General features: G+C 34.0%; 1 long non-coding RNA gene across 1 annotated transcript in view; it reads left to right on the forward strand.

The window, feature by feature from the left end:
• Window positions 1-19,934, forward strand: part of LOC149786455 (uncharacterized) — a 50,658-nt gene that overhangs the window by 25,570 nt on the left and 5,154 nt on the right. The window lies entirely within an intron of this gene.

The raw sequence follows: 19,934 nt of genomic DNA on the forward strand, positions 1-19,934 counted from the left end.
TGAAAATAGTGCAAATCATCCAGTATGGCCGATACAGTGGCCATCTTGAAAATCTTGTTAATTGCTATTCCTCCTTCATGTACATGGCTCGGAAGTGGGAGGTCGTGTGTTCAAACCCCAGCCTGAGTCATACCAAAGACTTACAAAAATGCTGCTAATAGCTTCCTCGCTAGATGCTCAGCATTAAGAGGTTACTGTTAGGACTGGTTGGCCTGGTGTCAGGATAATGTGACTGGGTGAGACATCATTCTGCATGTCTGCGGCATAATGTCCCAGTGCTAGACATCACCATAAACTTCCACACTGCAGACATCGTAGCAATATGACTGAAAAATTGTTAAAGCTACGTTAAAAATCCTAATCACATAATCATGCACATGGATTTTCATATCATCATGGGGCTTCCATTAAAAGACTTCTTATGCTGTCTGGGTGGTTGCAAGTGAAAATGGTGTTGATCTGGTGCTCAATATGGTCACCACATTGGTCATCTTGAAAATCATGTTAGTCCAGAATAAGGCTGCAAGATGTACGTGTATATTAACAGCCAAGTTTTGTTTGCTGCCTTTAAGCATTTACAAAATCAGAAAACCTTTAAACAACCATGCATGTGGCTTTCATTGACAGCAATCATTTCCATGAAAGATTTATTACCAATATGCTTAAGATGTTTGTTTAGAAGGAATTTTCAATTCTTTCTTCAGTTGTGGCATTGCTGGGAAGAGAGCTGAAGTTAATGAGAGTTAGTTACAGCACACATTACACACCATTACACAGCACATTCATTTACTGAGAAAAGCTCTTTACAATATCTGCCTTTAAACAACATGTTGCTAATTTAATCGCTGATTACTAATATTTATAGAAAACAAAACACTGTTTCCAGTTTGTAAGTTCACTACATACAGTAGTTTCCTTGTAGATCCCACGAAAGCTTTGTCATTTGCACTTCTAGGAAGTACATCCAGATCCAGTATCAATTTTGTTTCTTTTCAGTTCATATATTTAACAGTTGGAAGCAAAATCACTGTAATTCCAGGGATGTTTAACTGAAATAGATTTATTTGACAAAGACATGCCTTACAAACTGAATGTGTCATAATGTGAGACAAAAAACGTACAGCAAATGAAAGAATAATAACTTGAGCAAAGCACCATGTGCACATTCTGACAGCAGTTGGAGAATCGTCGAATCATGTACGTGTTTAGATATTTTGGTACATTTAAATGTTGCAGCCTTACTTTTGAATTGATGGTCATATCAGCATTTGATTATAACATTGGGTTTTCACCAAAAGACTTTTAATAATGTCTACTTTTTCGTAAACAGAAATCGTGCCAAGCTGACATCTAATATGTGTACCATGGCAGCTAATTTCAGTGACCTCCAGAACGCTTGACAGTTAAAAAGAGAAAACTATTCTTATCTTGAATTCCAGATATTTTTTGCACGCATGGTCGCTTCTTTATAAACTTGTTTTGATGTTTATTGTTCTTTTCACAGCAGGGAGTACACGATCACTAATTGATGTTTATTATTCTTTTCACTGTCGGGAGTACATGATCACTAACTTTTGTATAATCATAAAAAATAAAATTGTGCCAACTGCAACAGAAATAAGGATATGAATGCATCCTTAGAGTCCAATGAGAAAGTTTTAAAAAAATCTTTGAATTTATATTCATTCACAAAGTATAACATTAATAAAGTTGATAAGGCATTGGCATTATGTATCATACATTATCTTCATTGGAACTAGCAAATGTTTAATATTAGATGATAGATCTAATAACATAGCTAAATTGGCATAAGTTCTCTGTCTCTTTAATGATGGAAATAGGCCAACCTTACATCCATTATATATGGCTGTCACAGTGGCTGTTCTTGTTATTGTTAAATAATATCGAAGATGGTTTCAACACTCCACAGTTTAAAAGAAGAATGATCTTGTCTGGGATTTCAAGAAATACATTTTGGCCAGGAACCTTCATGTTTGATACCATTCACAATTCTTGTTATTTTTGTTCTAGTTGGAAGATGACTTTAACTTGAGTCTTTCAGATCTTATTGTCAGTCAGATTCTGCAACATTTACATGTACATGGCAGTTCATTATAGCAGATAACTGTTTTTTTTTCTTCAGACTTTTTGTTATTCTTTTTCATCAATAAAAGAATTAGAGTCAAATGTTCTTTTTATGAATGAAAACTGCACCTCTTGTTATAGTGTTTCCAAATTCGTAGTTAAGTCTTGTTTGTTTCTCTGATTTTGTTATTTTCTCTAATATGCTCGTATTAATTCATTGTTTTCACAATCTTTATATCATTTTCAGTTTGGATGTTTCATTTTATCAGTATACATATTACCTATTTATTTTACATAAAGGGTTCCATTATAGACATGTACAGATGAGTAGAATGTTTTTAAATGAAGTTTGGACTTGAATTTGCTCTAGTATTACATTTGTATGCAGCTTTCTTGGTATTAAAAGATTCATCATATCCTTTCTATTACCAGCATTTCTTGGTATTAAAAGATTCGTCATATCCTTTCTATTACCAGCATTTCTTGGTATTAAAAGATTCATCATATCCTTTCTATTACCAGCATTTCTTGGTATTAAAAGATTCATCATATCCTTTCTATTACCAGCATTTTTTTGGTATTAAAAGATTCATCATATCCTTTCTATTACCAGCATGTTTTTGGTATTAAAAGATTCATCATATCCTTTCTATTACCAGCATTTTCTTGGTATTAAAAGATTCATCATATCCTTTCTATTACCAGCATTTTCTTGGTATTAAAAGATTCATCATATCCTTTCTATTACCAGCATTTTCTTGGTATTAAAAGATTCATCATATCCTTTCTATTACCAGCATTTTCTTGGTATTAAAAGATTCATCATATCCTTTCTATTACCAGCATTTTCTTGGTATTAAAAGATTCATCATATCCTTTCTATTACCAGCATTTTTTTGGTATTAAAAGATTCATCATATCCTTTCTATTACCAGCATTTTCTTGGTATTAAAAGATTCATCATATCCTTTCTATTACCAGCATTTTCTTGGTATTAAAAGATTCATCATATCCTTTCTATTACCAGCATTTCTTGGTATTAAAAGATCATATCCTTTCTATTACCAGCATTTCTTGGTATTAAAAGATTCATCATATCCTTTCTATTACCAGCCTTTCTTGGTATTAAAAGATTCATAATATCCTTTCTATTACCAGCATTTTTTTTGGTATTAAAAGATTCATCATATCCTTTCTATTACCAGCTTTCTTGGTATTAAAAGATTCATCATATCCTTTCTATTACCAGCATTTCTTGGTATTAAAAGATTCATCATATCCTTTCTATTACCAGCATTTTTTTTGGTATTAAAAGATTCATCATATCCTTTCTATTACCAGCATTTTCTTGGTATTAAAAGATTCATCATATCCTTTCTATTACCAGCATTTCTTGGTATTAAAAGATCATATCCTTTCTATTACCAGCATTTCTTGGTATTAAAAGATCATATCCTTTCTATTACCAGCATTTCTTGGTATTAAAAGATTCATCATATCCTTTCTATTACCAGCATTTTCTTGGTATTAAAAGATTCATCATATCCTTTCTATTACCAGCATTTTCTTGGTATTAAAAGATCATATCCTTTCTATTACCAGCATTTTCTTGGTATTAAAAGATTCATCATATCCTTTCTATTACCAGCCTTTCTTGGTATTAAAAGATTCATCATATCCTTTCTATTACCAGCATTTTTTTGGCATTAAAAGATTCATCATATCCTTTCTATTACCAGCTTTCTTGGTATTAAAAGATCATATCCTTTCTATTACCATCATTTTCTTGGTATTAAAAGATTCATCATATCCTTTCTATTACCAGCATTTTTTTGGTATTAAAAGATTCATCATATCCTTTCTATTACCAGCATTTTCTTGGTATTAAAAGATTCATCATATCCTTTCTATTACCAGCATTTTTTTGGTATTAAAAGATTCATCATATCCTTTCTATTACCAGCATTTTTTTGGTATTAAAAGATTCATCATATCCTTTCTATTACCAGCTTTCTTGGTATTAAAAGATTCATCATATCCTTTCTATTACCAGCATTTCTTGGCATTAAAAGATTCATCATATCCTTTCTATTACCAGCATTTTTTTTGGTATTAAAAGATTCATCATATCCTTTATATTACCAGCATTTTTTTGGTATTTAAAGATTCATCATATCCTTTCTATTACCAGCATTTCTTGGTATTAAAAGATTCATAATATCCTTTCTATTACTAGCTTTCTTGGTATTAAAAGATTCATCATATCCTTTCTATTACCAGCATTTCTTGGTATTAAAAGATCATATCCTTTCTATTACCAGCTTTCTTGGTATTAAAAGATTCATCATATCCTTTCTATTACCAGCATTTTTTGGTATTAAAAGATTCATCATATCCTTTCTATTACCAGCATTTTTTTTGGTATTAAAAGATTCATCATATCCTTTCTATTACCAGCATTTCTTGGTATTAAAAGATCATATCCTTTCTATTACCAGCATTTCTTGGTATTAAAAGATTCATCATATCCTTTCTATTACCAGCCTTTCTTGGTATTAAAAGATTCATAATATCCTTTCTATTACCAGCATTTTTTTGGTATTAAAAGATTCATCATATCCTTTCTATTACCAGCTTTCTTGGTATTAAAAGATTCATCATATCCTTTCTATTACCAGCTTTCTTGGTATTAAAAGATTCATAATATCCTTTCTATTACCAGCATTTCTTGGTATTAAAAGATTCATCATATCCTTTCTGTTACCAGCCTTTCTTGGTATTAAAAGATTCATAATATCCTTTCTATTACCAGCATTTTTTTGGTATTAAAAGATTCATCATATCCTTTCTATTACCAGCATTTCTTGGTATTAAAAGATTCATCATATGCTTTCTATTACCAGCATTTTCTTGGTATTAAAAGATTCATCATATCCTTTCTATTACCAGGATTTTTTGGGTTATTTTGACCAGTTTTTAAAATGTTGTCAGTCATGGGAACATCATCTTGCTTGTCATGATATAAATGGATAATAAAAATATGCCATGACTGCCTACAGAATAGTGTTTCCTAACTTTTGAACGTGAAATGTATTTTGGAAATCTTTTGTGACGTTTTCTTCTTTACATAAAATGAATATGTCAAACATTTCTTTATACATGTTGTGTCTATAAGACGGCCAAGCTCAGTAACAGCTGTGTCGTTTTCTGCTTGAATAGAGTAATTAGATATTATATATGATCTGATACTTTGATTTCTTCATTTATGAGTTCTTTTTGATACAAGACCAACCTATTTTGTCATATGGTGATTCCATTTTATTAATTACTTGAGTTGATATTTTTCTACTGTATTCAAATGTTCCAGCTAGGCAGTTATATAATGTCATCTGTAAGTATCTAACACCTCATTGTAGGTTATCCAAAAGATTTGATGTACAGTTCTATGTTTTCCAGGCCCATTATTAATAAGATGTTAATTTTTCCCATTAATATATCTTCATTTATTATTAGTAGGATTATTAAAGTTATAACAAATTTTGTAAATTGTTCTATATTGATGTACTTGTTCCATGGATTTATCATATGGTAATGGTTTTGAGCAATTCAAACAGCAGTTTTCATATATGAAAATATATATACAATTTCTGTACTGATTGTACAAACTCTGGTATACTATCAGTTCACAAGTACAAATTGGCTATTCTTAGATCCTGATGATCCATACTGCCTCAAATAATATTAATTGCTTTTGCCAGAATTTCATTTCACACTGTGCTGTGTATCTATTCACAAAATCATCTTTATTAAATAAATGTAAATTATTTTTATAACAAATGCTTGGTGTTTTGTGTTTTAAAAAAATAATTTTTTGTGTAATATATTTTATCTGATTAAATTCATTTGCTGCATTAATTTGTATGGTCCGCTTTAGAAAATTGAATGTTAAATTGGGTTGCATGATGGGTAAAGTCTGCTGATTGTTACTTTTTAAAATCTTAGCTCAATGTGTATTTATTTATAAAATAAATTTCAAATTGTTTGCATTCATAATGAATTTGAAATTACTAAAACTTGGAGCGATATGTGCTGGCTTTTTATACTGTATTGTTTGGTCTTTGGTGGCCCTGTTGTTATAACATATTTTTAAAGTCAGTAACCAGAATCTGGTCCAGTGGCCTAGTGTTTTGTTATAACAACTATTTTGAAGACCACTGGCTTAGGTGGCCCAGGTTTTGTCATAGCAACCCTGTGTACTTTTGGTTTCGGGCAAAGTTAGAATGTTACGTAAAATGCAGAGTTAGCCAGATTACTGGCTTAAAATGTTTTTGACAAAAACCTGGGCCATTGGTCATCAAAATGTTTCTTATAACAACAAGAAAACTTGGCCAGTTGTCTGGAGTGAAGGGTCAAAGGTTAGGATGTAAAGGTAAAAAGGTTGGATGGTTACGGTCAGAGTCAAGTAAGGTAGAACAAAGGCTTCAAGATTTTATGAAAAAGTCTGGGGCCAGTGATCTAGTATGAAGGTCAGAAGTTATTGGCAGAGATCCAGGGTTTGGTACTGAAATTCAATGGTTATTTGGTAAAGAAAGTGCTATAGCCTCTTTTGGTAACCTCATTATCTGCCCTTTTTGTGCTCTTTAGCATATGGAGGTTGCGTGAGAAGCATTTCCATTAGGATTGCTGCTGGTTGACATTCATTCATTGCAAAACAGAATGAAGTGAATGAAATTATATTTCGCATCATGGGCAAACTTTACTATTAAACGCCCTAAATAAATGCATGATGAAGTAATTAACGAATAATTGTTTGACACAATGGATAAAAGTCATATATCAATGGGTATGTAGATAACCCGCTGTGCAGATGCTTGCAAATAAAGTTTTAAAAAATGAAGAAGAAGATAATTTAGGAATAATAAAATAGTCAGCACAAAATTCCTTGGCAAATCAACAAAAATAAAACACAAATATATAAAAATAAAAAACCAATTACAAAAATAATTTCCATTGCTAATTTTATTTCCTTTGTGTTCCATTTTTGTGTGTGCTTATTTTAGTTTTACCTATCTTTATCCACTGATCACATTCCACAATTGCTGTACCATTTATCAGAGTTATGAAGGATGAGCTGTTTTGTTTTATTTGTTTTCACTTTAATGCTTTAATGAGTTTCCGTATCCCCCAGTGTGGGTGTTTGTTTTTCTGTATCAAATCAAAAAGAATTTGGAAGAAACAAAGTATTTATTATTCTTGTTCAGGGTTTGCTCATTGCTATATGCATTTTATTATTTTATGATGTATCATACTCACAATGCCCCTGGAGCTGGTCCCTGTGTTTTCCTTTCTGGTATATTTTTTCATGGCTTGTGAGTCATGTTAAAAAATTGAACCACTTCCATATGAGCTCCCTGAGGAAACTACTGAAAATCAGATGGCAGGATAAGGTACCAAACAGAGAGGTGCTCACTATGGCCGGCATGACAAGCATCCACACCATGCTGTGCAAGGCACAACTCCGATGGGCTGGCCATGTTGTCCACATGCCAGTAGAACGCCAACCTAAGAAGGTCTTTTATGGAGAGCTACAACAAGGCAAAAGATCTCACAGTGGTCAAAAAAAGAGATACAGGGACACCCTCAAGGCTTCGCTGAAGAACCTAGGCATTGATCCTGATACCTGGGAGGGTGTCGCTGCTAACCGATCTGCTTGGCGCAGTCAAGTCAACGCTGGTGTGGAAGCCTTTGAGCAGAAGAGACTGGTGGACGCAGCTGAAAAACGTGATCTACGCAAATCCAGGAACATCAGTTCCACAACTCCCGGCCAGCAACCTGCACATCCATGTCCCCACTGCAGCAGACTTTTCTGGGCCTGGATTGGACTGATCAGCCATCTCCGGACCCACCCCCAGTGAATCGATGACATTAAATGGTCCTCATCGACACCGATGGACGAACATCATCATATTTCTTCATGACATATACTTCTCTCCTCAGACACTAGGCCTTGCGACTGGTTTCTATATCATGGTCCTAAATTTTAGTGATCTTGACCAAGGATCTGTCTATTGTATTGTGTGTGTTATATGTGTATGCTATATTGTTATAATCATGTAACATCATGTTTATGTTAGGAGATTTTTCTCACTTTGTCGCTGTATGCCTATATAGTTCCCCAGCCCTTTCCCACTTAGTAATTGTATACCGTGAGAGGGGCAAGAAATCACTTATGCGTCATAATTAACATAACTAAATACAAAACACATGGCAAAGACGGATTCGTTAGTGACAATAGCAGCTATCTTTTCCTGTGGCTTTAATTACCTACCGGATGTAGTAAATAACTAATACAAGAGGGAGATAACTAGGTGACCGAAAAGGTCCATATTCTTGATATGCTGAGATTTACAACAGGAGGAGAAGGCTATGTCATCATCACACTCATCAAACAAGACACCTCATTTAGCAGAATACTTGTTTTAACATAAAATATTGGGTGCGGTCATATGAATTTATATCATATGAATTTGCAACCGTATGGTTGGGACAGATTACTGGTATTTTGGGGTCCCCGAGTGGCCGAGTGGTCTAAAACACTCACTGTTATGGATCATTGCCATCTCACCTCTGTCTGCATGGGTTCGAGTCTCAGGTTTGGCCAGTGTGTGTATGTGAGAAAGCTTGCCAGTAGCTTCTCATGGGTTGGTGGTTCTTTCTGGGATTTTCCTGGGTTCTTCCTCCACCATTTATACTGTCCACCATGTATAGTCTATCTTGTGCTGGAACATGGCGTTAAACCCTGGGAAAACAACAACTGGTATTTTGTTGAATATAAAATTGGATTTGATATCACCACAGGGTGTGTTAATACTAAGTCTATAAACAAACTATGAAATGAGAATAAAATTTAGGTCTTAATTATGTTTTATAATTCAGTTGCCCTACATTTAGGCTTAACTCTGAAATTGATACCAGCATTTTATTTTGCCAGAAAATTTTCATGTAAATAATAAATGCAGTATACTTTGTGTTGAGGAAACAAAATTCTTCTGACCTAAAATTCCCCTCCATGAGGCTTGTCAAACAACAATGACCACTCTTAATATTATCTCATCTGCAAATTTGCTTTTATAAGTGATATCATAAAACAGGAGGTGAATCTTTTACGTAGGCATGATTGCATTCATGAATACTGTACTGTACCCATTTATTTAATGCAGCAAGGCAGTATTGATGGCTTTAACCTGATTACTAAAGTGATCTTAATATCCAGGATAAAGTTTCTTACCATTTACTCATTTCCTTAATGTAGTGGAACCTTTTATTAATTTGACTAATAGCTCATCTTTGTGCTTTTATTGATTTCAAAGATTTACTTTAGATGTTATAAAATGTCTGTTCATTCATCATTAGAATGTTCTGTTGCCCACTTTGATTAGATCTGTGGTTTGTATCGGATTCATTTTATGCAGTCCTTCTTTTTTTTAGTGTTATTCTTAGGATTTTACCATACATTTCATACAATGCTTCATTATGAATAATGCCATTTGGGAATCATGGTTGTATGGTGCCAGTTAAAAGTAAAATTCTAAAAATGAAAAAATGAAGAATAGCACAAACCCTTTAGGAAGGTAAACAATTTGAAATAAACGTAAATATGAGCTACAAGATAAAGTTTAAAAGGTGATCAAATTTACAAGACTTGTAAATTAGAGATAAAAGATAAAACATGTAAATCCTAATGCATGTGGTCCATCTGTCAGTTGCCAGTTTCATTAATGTACAGTAAACTGCCCACCATTTATTATTAAAAAATGGTGGATAGTTCATATTTTGGGTAAGAAAGACTGCTGTTAATTAATTTTGGGGTTGAAGATCAAAGATCAAGGTCACTGATGTAAAGAAAAAATTTGTTTCTTTGCAGTAACTCAAGTTGTTAACCATCTTCATTTATCAATATTTGTAGATTGCTTCCACTTGTGGTAAGGAGCTTGCACTTGGGGTATGGAAGAAATATAATAATTTTGGAGTCAAATGTCAAGGTCAGTAAATGTGTTTATGTGTTTTTGCACATAGTTCAACATTACAGATCTGGACAAGAGTTTGTGGATGGCTTGCACATAGGATAAGGAACAAGCCTGTTATTTTAAAGGTCAAAATGTGAATGGTGAAGGTCACAGTGACTCGAGGAAGAAAAATGGTTTTGCATAATAGCCTTTATTCTACACATCATCTCTTGCTAATGTGGGTATGTGAGAAAGCTTGCCAGTAGCTTCTCGTGGATCCGTGGTTCTTTCCGGGATTTTCCCGGGTTCTTCCTCCACAATTAATACTGGCCGCCATGTATAGCCTATTGTGTGGTGAAAAATGGTATTCAACCATACAACAACAACAGCAACAACAACATCATGAACAAAGTATGGAGGTCTTGTGTTCAGATATGAGGTTGCATATTGTGACGCATTAATTTCATCATGGTTATACATGACAAATCTTGACTACATAATATGTGGATGGCTTGCACTTGGGATTAGGAAGAAGCCTACTGATTCTAGGTGAAAGGTCAAAGGTCAAGGTTGAGATTAGAATAGGGCCAATTTACTCACCTGCCTGTCATAAAAGTCATCTAATGGAGGTAAGAGCTGCATTGGTTCACTTGTTTAAGCATGCCATACTTTCACCCAGAAGAGTGCTGGTTTGAATCCCACATGTACCATCTCATATGGGGCCCCGATTGGCCGAGTGGTCTAAAGTACTCACAGTTTTGGATCACTGCCATCTCACCTCTGTCTGCGTGGGTTTGAGTTGTGGGTTCAGCCTATGTTGGTATGTGAGAAAGCTTGCCAGTAGCTTCTGGTGGGTCCTTTCTGGGGTTCTTCCTCCACCAGTAATACTGGCCGCCACGTATAGCCTATCTTGTGCTGAAAAATGGCGTTAAACCCTACAACAACAACAACAACAACCTGCCAAGATCAGCTGTTGTAGTGGGTCCTTGAGCAAGACTCATTACTGTGCATTAATTAGCCTACTTGTGCTGCTGTATAGTAAAATCCCAAAGAAACAGACGTATCAGACCTGGACCAAGCTATGTAAATGGTTTGCATTGGTCAGGGAGCATGCCTATTGATTTTGAGGTCAAGAAGGTCAACAGTCAAGATCACTGTTACTAAAAGAATTCAAATGGTGTTTGGATAATAACTATTATTCTAGACAACATACCAAAATTATTGAGTGCTTGCATTTGAGATGAAGAAGAGCCCTGTTGAAGTTATGTCACATTGTCAAAGGTTCAGAAGTCATTGTGACGGCAATACATAGTTTTGCTGAAGAACCTTTCTTCTAAAGTAAATTGTTTGAACAGAGACTTAGGGTCTAAATTTATGCAGTTGTGGTAAGTCTAGTAAAAAAATAATGCTTTATAAACATTAAATTAAGTCAAGTCTAGTAAAAAAATAATGCTTTATAAACATTAAATTAAGTCAAGGTCACTCTGACCTATTGACCTATAATCTCCATATCCTATTAGTGCCAGTGCCCGACCTGTTTTATGTCACCTGACCTCTTTAGTAATATTTAATCCAGCCATAATCCATTAATGTCTTTAATCCTTTCTGAATTACTACTGATCACACATAGTATAATATAATCCAGTGATTAATTTTAGGTTATGGTCTGTCATATTATCAGTTTAGGTGACATGTTTTGTCACATGATCTCAGGAAGTCATTATCAGAAATATATAGATGCTCTGGTGGACTAAATGGTTAGATCATCCACCTTGGATGTGGGAAGTTGCGGGTTCAAATCCTGGCTGAGTCATATCAAAGACTTATAAAATGGTATTAGCAGCTGCCTCTATTGTTGCTCAGCATTAAGAGGTTAGTGCTAGGACTGGTCATCCTGATGTCAGGATAATGTGACTGGGTGGGACATAAGCTACATGTCTGTGGCATGATGCCCTAGTGCTATACATTTCAGTAGACTGTCATACTGCAGATATCATAGTGATATGACTAAAATAGTTAAAACTACTTTAAAAATTAAAGAAAACACATACACAGACAAACCAGAAGTATATACTAGACTGGAAACAGGGTGAGATTTTATCAAGAACATTTTTGAATATGTTGGAGATTTCATTGAGTGAAGGGAAGGTTGAGAGACACCCCTCATCTTTGGAGGAAAACTGTCCTGGTTGGAAGGATCACATGTATGAAGTCTCTGCATTTAGAAAATTCATTTGAGGACATATATTAATCACTATAACAGTACAAATACAAAACATTCTGGAATTTAAAATTTAGGAGTGTGAAAGTTGCAGTTAAGATGCTAGTGTAATTACTTTGGATAATGTAATTATTGTAATTAATGTCATTTGTTGTCATTATTACTGTAATGACCCTTTATGACAACAGATGCAATTTTTACAGATTTGATTGTGCGGTCTATGCGGATTATCTCTAGGTGGATTTATAACTGATTTTGTTGCATACAAATACTTCTATTTTCATTATTTTGAACATTAGGGCCAATTTTAAAAAAGATATTTTATCTAGTCTGGTAAATTTATATATGACTTTTACTTCTATTGGTCAAAATTTTATGACCATGTAAAGTTAAAATAATTGATCTTACTATGAAAGCAGTGTGTACCATACAGTATCTATCACACATGTGATTCTACCTGCAACAGGGAAAAACACAAAATGTTTTAACAGCCATTGATCACGCATACCGTTTTAAAGTTGAAATCTACTCCTTTTTGAAGATTGAAAGATTTTTAAAAAAAAATAAAAATGAAAAAAGCAATCCAAATTATTTTTTACACATTCTATTCACACATTATAGGAACCAGTCAGAAGCAGACTCCTGTGGACTTGTCTCAGTGCAGTGAGTCATGCAGTGATGCATGCCAAGTAGCTTGATTAAGAATTGTTAAACAATGGCTAACATGTGTACACAACAAGCTGTAAATTAAACATGTTCTAATCCTAATATAGCTATTGAACCCTGACAGAATTATAGAGAGTAAAATAAATTTAATGTCTGCAATCAGATATGCTTTTAATCATGCATGGCATGATGTTTCAGTAGGCTGTGCTGCAAATTGTTTTATTATGGCAGGGTTTAGTGAGCCACCAGATGTTTTTACGAGTTATGACAATGATGATAATTATATTCCTACTTGGAACTGGTAGCGAGTTTGTTGATTTCTTGGATTATTGTAGTTAAAAATATTGTTTGTGAGATTAGTGATGATCAAGAAATGACCAATTTTTCTAAAAGCGGTGAGGACAGTGATGACTTAGCACCAGTTTTTATACCTGGCTTCAGTGAGGTTCTGGAGAATGTAGCAATATGTACCATTGAGTTTCTAGATAACGTAATATACATTAGCTAGTAGCTGTATGTACTAGTGAGGTTCTGGATAACATAGTCTAGCTGTGTGTACCAGTGAGGTTCTGGATAATGTAGTATATATACATTAGCCTGTAGCTTTGTGTACCAGTGAGGTTCTAGTTAACGTAGTCTGTAGGTGTGTACCATTGAGGTTCTGGATAATGCTGTATACATTAGCCTGTAGCTTTGTGTACCAGTGAGGTTCTAGATAAAAGTATACATTAGCCTATAGCTGCGTGTACCAGTGAGGTTCTGGATAATGTAGTATACATAAGCCTGTAGCTGTGTGTACCAGTGAGGTTCTGATTAATGTAGTACAGTAATACCTCGTGCATTCGCGTTTCTGGATTCGCGAATTCACAGATTCGCGAAATTTTCATTAGTACCCTCTACGTACATGTTTTCTTTATTTTATTGAATTGTACCTTCGTTATATGACTTCTGTGACATATGAAGTTTACCTAGTTTACCTTCCTGACAATGACAAAGAAAACATCAGTCATTAAGTTTACAGTCCCATTCGTTACTTGGTTTTACCTTACTGTGAGTGCAAAAGAAAACGGCAGCCAGTGAATTAGTATAGGGGTAATATTAGTATACATGTACCGTACTGTAAATGCGCTAGTGTGGCAAATACCCATTAGGCAATACTGTACTCTATTTTTATGTCAACCATTTATTTCTCTTTTTAAGGGTAATGTATTAAGCTAACTTTTAAATGAAATTAAAGTGCTTTGGGAGCATGATTTGGGTCATATTTAGGGTTTAAACCCTAGAAATAAGCATTTATTAGCATTTTTAGTGACTCGTACCAAACATTCGCGATTCCTCCTGATCTGCGACTGGTTCTGGAACCTAACCTCGCGAATGTTCGAGGTATTACTGTATATATTAGCCTGTAACTTTGTGTACCAATGAGGTTCTAGATAACAGTATACATTAGCCTGTAGTTTTATGTACCAGTGAGGATCTAGATAACATAGTATGCATTAGCCTATAGCAGTGTGTCCCAGTGAGATTATGGATAATGTAGTATTCATTAGCCTGTAAATTTGGGTACCACTGAGGTTCTAGTTAACATAGCATGCATTAGCCTATAGATAGTTCCTGAATGATGTCATCAGCAGCCATATTTGTGGTCAGTGGGCAGATTTACCATTGACTTTATATGGTGTTTTGAAGTTAAAATAAATTCATGTATGTCCAAAGTAATTGATATACATTAATATGGATGCAAACATAAACAGTTTGAAAAATAAATTATGAATTTGGATATTTCTTGGTCATACATGTAATGTTATAAAAGTCCCATCCCCCTGTGAAAGTGTTATAAACAACTTTTTATTTTAAATTATTTACATATGAATACTTTGATGATTTCTTGGACTGTTAATCAGGGTATACTAATTGGGATGTTGAGACTGCTTTTCCAGAAATGCTTCACAAGGACACATTCATTGAGGCAACGTTTTCTTGCGGCTCCAAGCCATTTAAAAGGTTATGATATCCTTTCCCATCACAGACTTTGTACCATTCAATTTTATAGCTCAGCAAATTCATGCCTTGATCTAGTTAGTCTCTAAATGAACATGGTACTGCTCAGATGTCCAATATGGTTGCCACAGCAGCCATCTAGATGGTCATATAAATGTCTTTTTTTTTTACTATTAAGACTTGTTATGCTGTTTAGTTTGACCTGTATGAAAATGGGGATGATCTACATCCAAGATGGCCATAATAACTGCCATTTTGAAAATGCTGTTAGAGCAACCATACTCCTCATCCAATAATACTTCTTATTATATCTAGCTGTTCTTAAAATGAAAATGATGCTGGTCTGATGTCTCTTATGTTACAGGCTCAGGCTCAAATAACCAGCAACACAAGAAAGAGTGAAAACGACAAGCTTTGAAAAATTAACAAATTATTTATTTCCCTGGGAAAAATACTGTAAAAATGAAAAAATAATAACTTACGATTTTAAGGATCAAATCCAAAATTAATCCAAGAATAATCCACGAATAAAACTTCAGAAGACCTAATAATGAAATGTTATAATGATTTCAAGTTCGAGTCCCAACAAAGAATCCAAGATGGAAGGCAATGATGTATGCTGTATCCGGTAGAGTGTGGTTGTCTACAGTTCCTTGTAAAACACAATAAATAATCCTCAGGGTTTGGAAATCCAAATAAAAATATTAAGAAATGTCTTTAGTTTTGTATGAACACACATATTTTCCAGGAGAAAAAAAAGTAATCCTTTTGAACCCAAATAATCTGGAGAAAAATTAACATATAACTCAAAAACTGGTCACAGACACTTTCCTGTGTAAAGTAAAAGCCCAAAACTGAAAAATTCATATCATAACATCTGTATTAAACCATAGCTACTGTGTAAAACAGATGCCCTTATTAGGGTCACATGATCATGTTCCAGAACCTTATTTACTTGTTAAAAATCCCATACATCCAGTATAGCCTTGAGTACAACCAATGATTTTTCACTCTAGGAAATAAATTTAAAAAATTATTTACCAGGTCTGAATCGGGTCAGGAACTAGGTCAACTGTTATTAACTATTTGCATTATGTCTAAAAAAAAAAACTTAACTGGTTACTTGACAACTTTACAGTAGCATGTAATAGAATAAAAAAAATTTAACAAAGAATTAATATAAAATATATATGAAATCAGACATACGTAACATGACAAATATTGCCATCTTGCCAGCCATCTTGAAAATCTTGCCAGCCATCTTGAAAATCTTGTCATTGCTGCTCATTCTGAACATAAAACAATATTGACATGGTGTTTTCTGTAGATGTTTAATTGGTTCTAAATGAAAATGATCTGAGGTACAGTATGGTCACCACAGCAGCCATCTTGAAAATCTTGTCACTATTCTTCCTGAACAAAAAGTCACATTGACATTGTGCTTTCACCAGAAGTGTTATGTTGATGTTTAGTTAGTCTTAAATGAAAATGATGCCACTTGTACATCCTATATGGCTGCCGCTGCTGCCAGCATGATAATCTTGTTATTTATACTTCCTTTGAATGGATGGTTGTATGAACATGGGAGTTTTAATATAAACTTGTCCTGAATGAATAATCATATCAGCATAGGATTTTCACTGAAAGACTTCTTATGATGTCAGGGTGGTTGAAAATGATGCCAATGTAACCTCCAGTATGGCTGCCACAATGACAGTAAGGAAATTTGTTTTATAGCAACTTCTGTTAGATGACTGGTCATACAGACTGGTCAAACTTTAACCAAAAATAATGTTTGATGATGTCTAGACATCACATATCCAGTAGGGGTACCTTGGCAGCAAACTTTAATAAATTGTTGTTATTCCTCCAAAATGGAATATCATGTTATAATGGGGATTTCACCTGAAGACTTCTTGTATTATCTTGTTGGCACTAGATTAATTTGGTGCTCTACTGATGCCCAAATACTGTATGGCCACCATAGTGAAAATTTTGTTATAGCTACTGTTCTTAAGTGGAAAGGGATTCGACATGGGGATTTTATCAGAAGAGTTCTTATAGTGACTAGCAGGTCCTACAAGAAAATGAAGCAGATTGAAAACACCAACGTTTTCTAAATGGATGGCTATATCAACATGAGGTTATCACCAGTAGGCTTCTAAAAATGTTTATGTCCACCACAGAAGTAAATTTAAAATCTTGTTATCTCTGAAGAATATGAGAGATGGTTTGAACACTTTGCAGTTAAAAAGAAAGAAAAGATCTTGTCTTAAATTCCTGAAAATCCTGTTTGCCCAGTAGAGTATTAGTCCTTTCAAGGGACTCTTGATTCCTTTTGAAACTTGTATAACTCTTGAAGACATCACCAGTTGCTTGTTGTATTGATATCATTCTATCTAATTAAATATTTCCTCATTATTCTATTCCTTTAAGTCTTCTGATTTATATACTGAAGGGTTACGGCAAATATTTCTTGCATGAAATTAGGAAGATAGCCTCTAGTAAAAAAAATAAATTTTCTTCATAAATTTTGGTGGAGTTGGTAAAGCTTTCTATAAGGGGGACAGTGACCTTGGTTTTTCTCATACAAATTTGCCAACCACTGACCCATGAGTTATGCTAAGGGGGTTTAAGTGGGCTAGAGTTTTTGGCAAAAGTTTGGCCTATTGTGAAGATTAAATGTTAGGGGTGAAGGTCAAAGGTTTTGAGGATAGTAATATAAAGGTCAAGTGAGCCAAAAGTTAAATTGCCTATATTACTGGGGTTGGGAGTGGGCAGGGTGATTGTTAAACTTTTAATGTAAGTCTGTTTATTTTCAATTCTCTGATAAATAATTTGCTATTTGAGCAGTTTAAAACATTGGATGTTACAACCCCCCCCAAAAAAAAAACATGAGTAAAAAGCCTAGATGCAGTGCTGGACCTACTAAGGAAAAGTGAAGGTTAAGTATTGTTTTTTCACCCGTAATGGAATTATGAGAAGAATGAAGCATGTATTGTGTCTTGGTATTTATTAAATTCTAATTTGCTGACAAGACAGTTACATCCTTAATCTGTAGATCAGTTGTCTATGTTTAGATTGTGTTATATGCTAGACCATAGGTCATTGTTTAAAGTGACAGTGCCCTCTGTTGTCATAATGGGACATTAATTTATTGCACCAAACATCATGCAGACTGCTTACTTCCAACTTTAATTGTGCTACATTGTAACTTCCAGGATGTTAACATTTTACTAATGTGACACTGAACATTGTGTTAGCAAATAAAATCCGTCAATTAAAAGGAGGAAATTTAGCAGTAGGAAAGATGCAATTAGGAAATGTTAAGCTATGTAGTATTAAAAAATATGCACATGTGGAATCCCTGTCATGGAATCAGAATACATAAGATTGCCGTATTGTTATAATACGTTTGGCAAATTTAATAAGAAATATTGGCAGTGCTAAATATGCAACACAGAATCTACATCCTATATACATGGAAAAAAGAAGTCATAGAAACAATGTAAAATAGAAAGTACAGTGTATACATAAAATTATGCCACTGATTCCCATTGATAGCACTATACATAAATTTCTATTTTTAATCCCCTCTCCCAGTAAATAACATATATATAAAATGTACCATTTGGCCCTTTTCACCAGCTATCGATCCATCTAAGATAAAATTGGCAGAAAATCTTTATTTTCATCCTTTTAGAACTTATTTTGACTGAGAAATGTTTCTGAGCGGTTGTGGGTGAGGTGAGGGACTGCAAAAAAGTAACTTTTGATGTTGGGTTTTTAGACCAGAATCGATTCTCCATCTTTTGAGCTTCTATTGTGATAACCAATTCATGGTTCTACCCACAGCCTGTTGGAATTACTTGATTTGCTTGCATGTTGGTTCTATGAGTTGCAGTAGTTGGCTGCAGATTTTTGTGTCCGATATCTTCAAATATATCAAACACCAAACTGTACTGAGAGGGATCAGTGTACTATATGGAAATTGCCAGAAGTTTGTAGTTTGTTGTAGCAAAAAATGAAATTTTTTGTCAAATGACCAACATATTTTATTTTTCTACATGATTTGGCAGGAAGATGGTTGTATTGGATTGAAATGAGGAGCTTAAGGAAATGAACTGATAGGATATTTCCAATCAGTTGATGGATTATGGTGGTTTCATAATTGAAAATTGCTATAGTGGTGCAAAGAATTTGCTGCTGAAGACAAATGGATGGTGTAATTTTCTGACACTGTTGAGAAGACTGCAAAGAGCATTGTGGCTTGTTCTAAGGTCTTTAGATTGGGAAAAGGTAATAACTACCTGTAATAGGTAATAAAGACTTATGAAGTTTGTATTATACATAGTGTTATGAGTAAAGCATGTGATACTTTTGTGACATGTATCATTCTGATCTTTCTTTTGGAATGCTTTGATTACATTTGTATTTTGTAAGACATTTACATAAAGAATGTTTTAATGCAGTGCATGTGAAGAAATACTTGTTCATGCTTATAAGACTCATAAAGATTACAAATCATGCTTTTTATAGTTCTAAGGATTTGATTTCCCTCTCTATGGACTTTTCTATTTAGCTTCTCAGTTGATACAGCATTGGAGTGATAAATAAAAGGTTGCAGGTTCAGTACACATCCAGACCATCCTGGATTGACTGCCTTTTAATGTGTGACATTGGAAAAAACACTAAGCTCTCATTTTCTTGGCACAAGTACCATTAAAACCACAGAAGTCTAAAGTCATTTAGCTTGTACAATTTTGAATATTGAATGACTTGAAAACCTCATTGGAAGCTTCAGAATACAGTTTGATAGAACTGTTGCAGAAGTTATTGTATAGGTCAACATTTTCATTTTCAAGCTCTTTTTAAATTCTATAATTTGATTTCTTGAATCAGTAATCTTGGCAACAATGTTAGTTGCCTCAATCATTTGTACTACATATACTTGC

The sequence above is a fragment of the Sinohyriopsis cumingii genome, chromosome 12 (assembly GCF_028554795.1).
Source record: "Sinohyriopsis cumingii isolate HCF-2022 chromosome 12, ASM2855479v2, whole genome shotgun sequence".
NCBI classification, from domain to species: domain Eukaryota; kingdom Metazoa; phylum Mollusca; class Bivalvia; order Unionida; family Unionidae; genus Sinohyriopsis; species Sinohyriopsis cumingii.